At 34.3% G+C, this 9,227-nt stretch overlaps 1 long non-coding RNA gene across 1 annotated transcript; it reads right to left on the reverse strand.

Annotated features, from left to right (window-relative positions):
- Window positions 1–1,334: 1,334 nt before the first annotated feature.
- On the reverse strand, window positions 1,335–5,750 carry LOC111543233. Its single transcript, XR_002731794.1, has 3 exons — window positions 5,556–5,750; window positions 4,509–4,633; window positions 1,335–1,409 (listed from the first exon to the last, which is right to left on the reverse strand). It is a non-coding gene; the product is annotated as an uncharacterized LOC111543233 (long non-coding RNA).
- Window positions 5,751–9,227: the final 3,477 nt, after the last annotated feature.

Here is a 9,227-nt window from a genome sequence, read left to right on the forward strand (position 1 = left end):
TCATCGGATTGTAATCAAACATTTTATATATAAAAAGCACACCTCGGCCGGGTGCGGTGGCTCATGCCTGTAATGCCAGCACTTTGGGAGGCCGAGGTGGGCGGATCACAAGGTCAGGAGATCGATCGAGACCACGATGAAACCCCGTCTGTAGTAAAAATACAAAAAATTAGCCGGGCATGGTGGCGGGCACCTGTAGTCCCAGCTACTCGGGAGGCTGAGGCAGGGGAATGGCTGATCCCGGGAGGCGGAGCTTGCAGTGAGCCGAGATTGTGCCACTGCACTCCAGCCTGGGCAATAGAGCGAGACTCCGTCTCAAAAAAATAAATAAATACATAAATAAAAAGGCACACCTCATATCTCTACCAAGTGCATGGTATGCTAAAGAAGTAAACTTTGTATTAGCTCAAAGTCTTGTTTGGATTAAATGCCTTTATATTCATGAGTTTCATAATATGATTTCTCCCTACAAATTATTTAACATTTTATGTATGTATTCAATAAACATTTATTCAGCACCTACTAGGTGCCAAGAACTGATTGAAATAAAATCTAAAAGACTTCCTCAAGAGTTAAGGAAAGATAGAAGTTCCTTTCTGGTTGAAAATCTATAATGTTAAAAACCATATAAAATGTTTTGTTCATAGAAATTTTAGAACACGTTCATGAATTCACAGTTGTAGTGGATATTCAATTTACCCTTTTAAACTTGTTTTTTTTTTATTAGTTTCCTGTGTGCTGATGCAGTAATGTGTGATTCAATAGCTGGATACATATTTCCAGCCATTTCCAAGTGGGCTTCAGGGATGGGAAATTCAGTGCAGTGTACTGCTATAGTATGAAATATTGCATGATTATATATTTGCCCTGTTTCAGAGTCAAAGCTTTTTTCAACTAAAAGAACTCTAGGGGACCAAAAGAAATGTAGAGGGATGAGACTGGACATACATAGCAGTACTTGTTTCTAGTGAAAAATAGTTTTTCTTGAGGTTAGAAGCTGATCGAAAACAGCCATCAGATAACCTTTGTACATTAAAAAAAAAAAAAACAAAAAAAAGAAAACACACACACACACGCTACATTTCTAATGATGTACATTTTAACATTGGAATGCAGCAATGTAGGCATAGTTCTTGTTCCATTGCCCCAGTAAGAGACCTCAGTTAAGATAGGCACCCACAAACTTCTACTGAGATAGTGAAACACTGAACAAAATCTACATCTCTTGTTTGCTCTTGTATATTGTAAAACTACGATGTCAGGATCTTTCTGATATTTCATTAAAATAGTTCAAGTTCATTAACATATGAGCTTCTCTTGAAAAGATAAATTCCTTTTTTATTTGATTTTTTTATGTTTTTACCTTTAATAATCGCATGTATTAGTTTGAGAGGAAAACCAGTTTCTTCCTGAAAGAAAAGAGAAAAAAAAAGGCATTTATAAATGTAAAATTTTGTTTTCCCCTCACAGACATCATTGGTATACCAGGCAGAGATCCTAGACATCAAGAAGGCACCAGCTACAATTATATTTATTTGTCAGATGCCTTATTAAAACAGTACTAACTCTGCTGGCCATGAAGTTTTATCTATTTGGGATGGTCATTATGATAAGTTAAAATTTCACTGATGTATTTAAAAATGAGAAAATGCAGAAAAACTGTTGTTGGAAGTACTATCCCATTAACTTAAGAAAAGAAATAATTATTTCTGAATTGTAGATACTGAAGCAATCTATTGAAAAAACACAGTTTCTTCAATTCTGCAGCTATATTGGGAGTGATTTAAAAATTTGTGTTTCTTACAAGAGTTTGATATTTTTTACTACCAATGAGGATTATCACTGAATGGTTTAGTGACTTACTGACTTGCTGTTTTTGTTGTTGTTGTTGTTGTTTTTTATCAAAATGTCCAGTTAAGTGACGGTGAAAGCAACATTAGTATTTTCCCCAAATTACTCCAATAGTAGACCACCAACATTTTCAGTGATTTATTGTATCTTTTTCTACTTGCATAATGCTTACATATCTAGCAATACATTTGCCTAATTATAGATTTTTAATTTTATAATAAACCGATATGGATATGCTGCAAAATATGTCTTAGACTGTTTTTGCAGAATCAGATTAAAATATTTTGTGGAACTAGGTTTTCCAAGGAAATTCCATGTAGTTCAATAATAGTAAATGTGATCATCTTACCATGCTTAAAATTAATATAATTAATATAGTGTTTGGTACTCTTAAAATATCTCAAATTGTATGCATTATTAATGTAATGCAAAAGAAAATGTGTATGAGAAAGAGACAATGAATAAACAATGGTGAGTTTGTTTCATTAGAATTTTTTTGTGGGGGAGGGAGAGGTTGCCAGCATGTGTTAGAGGTCCACAGAGAATTTACGGAGAAAAAGCTGATAGGTGTATTCATTCAACAAGCATTTACTGAGCTCCAACTATAAGCTAGTTGCTGTTCTGGATACTGGGTATGGAGAGTTGATTTTTTTTTTTTTTTTTTTTTTAAAGTTCCTAGCATCCTGGGCTTTGTGTGATATGAGTTACTATATGGCTAAGCTTTCCCACAAAAAGTTTCTGAACATATATTTATAAGAGTTCCCTAGGCTATAGAGCAGAGATGTACAAAGTGGAGATTATCCACATGTTAGAACAACAAGGTATTCCATATTTGGAACCCAGAGATTAAGTTTGGGTTATGTGGCTAATTTAGGAACAAATTATTGCTTAATATAAGGTAGTGCATTAACTTCAAATCTAAGGAGGCAAGGAGCAAGTTACAATTACATGCCCTTTTGACCTAAGGACATCTTAGTTCATACAATTGCCAAGAATATAAAATATGAACATATTTGGATGAAAAATGAGGGAAACAACAGGATTCCTGTCAACCCACAGGAATCTTGATCTCGAACATTTTCATTACCTTATGCATATTTCAGGAGTAAAACAAAAGCAATTTTAAACTGAGTTTAAATTATCATATTGGACCAATAGGAGTCCTGGACTGGACTGTGACTGCACTAATTCAAGGAGATGAAAGACAGTATTCAAATAAACTAGACTACACCTTAAGCAACTTGCGTTGCAATTAAGCAATTGGTGCTAAATAAATTCAATTTGAAATTCATAAGATGAGACAATTTTTTTTCTCAATACCCACCAACTCGCCATATATCCTTAAATTTTGAAAATTATCCAAGCTGACTCCATTCTCGTATAAACAGAACAATAAACTTTATCTGTTATCATTATAGTCTTCTGATTGTGAGCACTGCTTTTCTGAGTTTTGTGCTAACATGTATCCTGGTGGAAATGCCTTAAAGAGCATCCTTCTGATTTATAGACAATAGACAAAAGAATCTGGAGTGGCCTGGTCAATTTCTTAAGCCGCAGTTAATTAGTATCCTTCCGTTTGCTGAATTTAACCTCTAATAGTTAGCTGAAATGTGTCCTCCAACAGCGAAATTATTACCCTATAAACTCAAAACAATTATTGACCAATCAGTTAATAAAATGAATTGTCAGAATTGCAGATAAAACTGCTTTTCTTAGTCCAATAAAAGTTTTGTTTGCTTACTCTCCAGTGGTCACAGAAATATGTTCCCTTTATGTACTTTGGTAAACATGCCTTGGTACAGATTATTTAAAATTAACAACCAAAGAGGTATAATAAGAGCCACAGTGAGATTAGTATGCTTTATAAACTCAGAACAGGTTGTAGAAGGGCAGCCTTTGACAAAAGGAAAATTCCATTGGAGTTTAGGTACAATGCATTTCCGTTCCTGTTTTATATTGAAAGATACTTTTTTTTTTTTTTTTTTTTTTTAATCCTCTTTAGCTTGCTTGTATTATACCTGGTGCAGGATAGAGAAAAGTGGGTCGGCTTAAAGCTAGTAGCTTTTCTTCATCAGAGAGGACTTATATGCATGCAAGCATTTTCCTTTCTAAGAATGTATACCGGCTACTCACCATTTAAAAATTGCATTTATATTTGTCACTAAAAAGACCTCTAAAATCAAAGTTGTTACATGATGGAAGTGCCTAATATTTACTTTTGATATAAGATGACTTTTAAATCAGTGTCTGATTCTTTTTTCCTTCTCAAACGCAAAAATAAATAAATAAAAAAACAGTTGAGTGGCTATTTATAACATCTTTCTAATTTAAATACCTTCTAAACTCTTAGTATAGAACAAGGAGATTAGTACTTGGACAGTTGTCAAAAAGCTCAAGTAATCATTGATCTCCTTTAGAGACGTAAATGCTTGTGTTGCATATCCCTTAAGAAATGTTCATTGAATTTTGAGTGGCTATTGTTTTACAAGCTTTAAATTGCTTGTTATATGTACTGCTATCAGCTAGAGTTGTGGATGAGCTCTTTTATTGACCCTTAAACACCTTTCAACATTACATAAATTGGGCAAATATAATTAAATACCAAATATTAATGAAGTATCACTCGATCAGTCAAAATACATTTATCAGGTATTTACCATGTGCTGATAGAGCTACGATGTATCAAACAAGTGGTTTCTGTCTTCCAGGAACCCATGGTCTATAGACAATGATCCTTCCTTTGGTCATCTATTCAATTTCAAAAGGTTCTCTCTTTACAGACCTATTATTTATTAGTAATAAATCATTAAAGGGTCTTTTAAAATCATTTAATTATTGTCCCTTGCCTTTTGCCCTTTTTTTCCAAGGAACCTGTGATTTAGGATCACACTAGTCCCTTTTCTTTCCAAGTGGCTGAGTTCATATACATTTAAGAAATGTTAAATAAAGATTTTTGCAAAACTGGGGAATATCTTAAATATTTTATTGTTTTAAAGACAAGATCTTGCTTTGTCCCCAGGATGGAGCACGGTGACTCAATCAGCTCACTGCAGGCTGGAATTCCTTGACTCAAGCCATCCTTCTGCCTCAGCCTCTGCAGTAGCTGGTACTACAAGTGCACCACCCCGCCTGTCTAATCAAACATTTTATAAAACAAATGGGCATTAAGTTAATCCCAAAAGAGTGTGGTATGCAGGACTTCCAAAATGTATTTCACTTTGGAAACTTTATTTTACTTATTTTGACGAGAATCTCTTCTGGAATTCAATATTTTATTTTGTTTTTCTTTTGACAAGAATGTCAAGTGACTCATCCACCTTTAGGAATAGTTGAGAATGAAAATTTGTAGACTGAAAGGGATTACTTTTTTTACTTTGAAGCAGGTTTAATCCTTATCCTTTTTCTCTGTTTCTTTTTCTTTTGTCTTCATAATTAATCAAAGTTCAAAATGAAAGCCCTCCACTTAGTCTCTCTCAGTCTGGGTTCCCTTTAGATGACTACTTTATCTTCCTTGCTTTGTCCTTTTGTTAAGGCCTCAAACTCTTATGTTACTTTTAACTCTTTATTTATATTCATTGGGGCATCATTTTATTTCCAACTTTTTATTGAAGCCTAACCTTCCTCTAATGCCCACCCCGCTTCTCTACTATTGGTAGATAGTTTGGTCTCTTGTGGATTTTAGCATTAGCAAATGTATGCTTTACCTTGGTTCTCATTAGTGTTTATGGAATATTGAACTGACAGCACTTAGCTTATGGCTCTTCCTTACCTGCGCCCAGGGAAACACAGTGTCACTCTTTCAAAAGCTATGCTTAGTTTCATTTCTAGAAGTCTTTGGCCTGGCCTTTAGAGTCCCTTTCTACCCTTAGCACTTCAAAAGATTGTGGGTAACTTCAGTACCCTCTGAATGATCCATTCTGAACTCTCAAGACTTTCAAATTTCAGTGGTCTTCAATTCTATTCTATTGATTAACTCATTTAAAGAGCTACATTCTATAATTGCTCTTACTATAAGATCTTTAATTTTTAAGTTTAACTCTCCTTCCAAAACATATATCTCAACCTAATATATTAGCATTTAATGTACTCTTCAACCTGACTACCAACCCATCTCATTTATTTCCTATATGGAAGTTAATTGCATTTATTTTGAAGATATATAAATTGGAGGGAAACTCCTGATCAAATGACTTTTAAAATATGTAGATGAGGTATGTAAGTTTTGATTCTGCAGTCATTCCCATAATAATAAGAGGAGTAATGTTCTGATGTTTTCTTAATAAGTAGGATGGGGATCTAATGTGCAAAATATCCCAACTTTCAAAATATTTTTGAGAACAAAGAATTTTTTAAAACAATAAAAGAAAAACAAAACCAAAATATTTTGTCTCCATTATGTCTCAGGATTAGAGATTCCCACCCACTATGCTTTGGTAATTTGAGTAATATTGTCTAATTTCTGATTATATCTCCATATGCAAGACCTCTACCTGATTTTGCTTCCAATTTGCTGTGTCTGCTTCATAAATCCGTCATTTTACCTGCACTCTCAGCAACTACTTTATTTCCTTCTTTTTCTCTTCTCTACATACTATTCCAAATAACCATTTCTTCCTCCATTTCTACTTCTAGGCTGCTACATGCTGATATAATTCAGAACATGATACCCCAAAATACGGCATCTTAACATTTGAGAAAAATAGCAGAAGCAGAAAGGTCATTCTCTGACCTTCTCCCGGGAAACAGGTCATAAGATTCTTATCTGAGAAGCCCCTTCCCTATCCTTGGAGGAAAGGAATGTCCTTATGTCTGAAGACACAAGGACACAGAGGAACCTGAACAAACAACCCTTGCTAAATTCCCTCTAATTTATCACCATTAGATCATATCGCTTTTGTCCAATCATACTTCACAACTATTTACTTTATCAAATGTAGCATTAAAATACACAGGTTTCCCTGTTTCTTTGAGTCTTCATTTCTGAAGGCGCCTGTGTCAGGTAAAACTCATATTAAATAAGTATGATTTTTCCTTGTTGACCTCTTTTATTACATATGTCTCAGCCATAAATCTTCTGAGGAGTGAATAAAGGCTTCCTCCCCTACAATGTTATCAAAGAAAATAACATAGTATTTATTAATTGACTGTATTAAGATTTATGATTTTCAGACACTGCTTGGGCCCTCAATATCATTTGGTTAATTCTTTTGTTATATTTCCCTTCCTTGTCCTTTCTCCCTGGTGGCTATTCCGTGAGGTTCCAATCGTCTTTTGACTTTTTCAAATTTTGCTGAAATATGAATCTCTAATATGATCAATAACATTCATGTTTTCAGACATAAACTCTTTAACTTACTTTTATTTCACCCCAAATCCATCATTTTCTAACTTCTTTACTACTTCCTTCCCAATTTTATGACAGAAGATGATTTACTTATTTTTATTTTTTTTTAGATGAAGTCTCGGTGTTGTACCCCAGGTTGGAGTGTGATGGCGCGATCTCAGCTCACTGCAACCTCCACACCCTGGGTTCAAGCGATTCTCCTGCCTCAGCCCCCCAAGTAGCTGAGATTACAGGTGACTGCCACAACGCCTGGCTAGTTTTTGTATTTTTAGTAGAGACAGGGTTTCACCATTTTGGCCAGGCTGGCCTCGAACTCCTGACCTCAGGTGATCCACCTACCTCGGCCTCCCAAAGTGCTGGGATTACATGGGTGAGCCACCACGCCCAGCCTGACAGAAGACGTTTCTTTTCGTCAAGTATAGCCTCTTCAATTTTTGATTATTCACTCTCTTCTCTGTCATTTTTCTAGATTTTTGGTCCATCTATTACCTTTGTTTACCTTATCTTCCAGAACCTTCTATTATTAACTATTACTTTCTTCCTTAAACAATAATTACCTTCTTAAATTTTATAAATTTGCTTTACACATTTTAAATATGTAATTTATAGTATTTTCTTATAAACTAATTTTATTTTTTAAAAATTTTGAAATACATACAAAAAAAAAAAAAACAAAACAAACTAAACTGCCTGTTAAAAAAAAAAAAAAAAAAAAACTGCCTGAAATTCTACTACCTAGGGTATTACTATTTTGGCATAAATCTCGGTATTTTATGCATGCTGTATTTTTTGAAATTAAGCTAATTCTTTGCCAAATACTTTGTAACATTCTCTTCTAAAATGTGTTTTTTATTCCTTCCCCATATATTTCTTTAAAGTACAGTGTGTGGCCACTGTCTTTAAATCCCAGTTACTATATCCCAGATATCCCAGTTACTATTCAGAAAAATATGTTCAATCTTCCATCTCTATTAGTTGATAAAAACTTCTTACACTGAGTTTACCGGCATCCTTTTAAATATTACTATTCAGGTGAAGAATAATTTTATGGCCTTGATTGTGGCAATGGCATAATGGTGTATACTTCTCTCTAAACTCATCAAGTTGTATACGCTGAATTTATGTAGCTTCCTATATGCCAAATCATACCTCAATAAAGTGGTTTAAAGGAACCCCAAAACACTAGCATCCTTTTCTCAGTCCTCATGTCCCTTTTATTCCTGAAGACTTTGCTATGTTTAGGTTTTTCATGAAGTCCTTTCTGACTTGACTTTCCAAATTCAACTTTCTACTAATTCTTGCCTACCTTTCTGAGTGCAACTTTTGCTTGCTTTTTCTTGGTCATGCTTTGGTTCCTCATTTTCCTCCACACATTTATCAGGCTACAGTCTTTGTAACTCTATTCATTTCTTCCAACTGCGAAGTTCCTCCTTGAGCGTTCTCGTCTACTTTCTTAGCTTTAGCGGTCACCAAATGCTTAGTTTCCTTAAATTTACATGACTATTTTTCAATTTTCTTCTGAACATCAGAGCCGTCATTTCAACATCCTCCCCGATATTTCTTCCCATAATTTCACTGATTCCTCAGACATCACATATCTAAAACTGAGCTGTCTTCTATGCGAACCTGGAATCCTTTTCAGTACTCTATCCATGATAGGCACCATGGGATTTTATCTTACTCTCCCTGCCACTGGATTAAAAAGTATTAGCAAGTTTATCTTCAAAACGTTTCGCAGATATCCCAGCCTCCTTTTCTTCTTCTTTAAACTTAGGAAAGGATTTGGGTTTCAGAACCAAAACTTGGTATCAATTTGGGGATCCTCTTTAAAAATACAGCATCTGTTTAGAAGTGAATATTTGATTAGAAATAATAAAGAAATCACAATAAATTGCATATTTTAAAAAACTGAAAAATACCTTAAAATTTAGGAGAATCTTTTTCTTAATACAGTTCTGTAATTCTACATATTTTCTTTCTTTTTTCTTGTGGTGGTGGTGCATGGATATTGATATCTTCTTCACATAAAAAC

The sequence above is a fragment of the Piliocolobus tephrosceles genome, chromosome 14 (assembly GCF_002776525.5).
Source record: "Piliocolobus tephrosceles isolate RC106 chromosome 14, ASM277652v3, whole genome shotgun sequence".
NCBI classification, from domain to species: Eukaryota; Metazoa; Chordata; class Mammalia; order Primates; family Cercopithecidae; genus Piliocolobus; species Piliocolobus tephrosceles.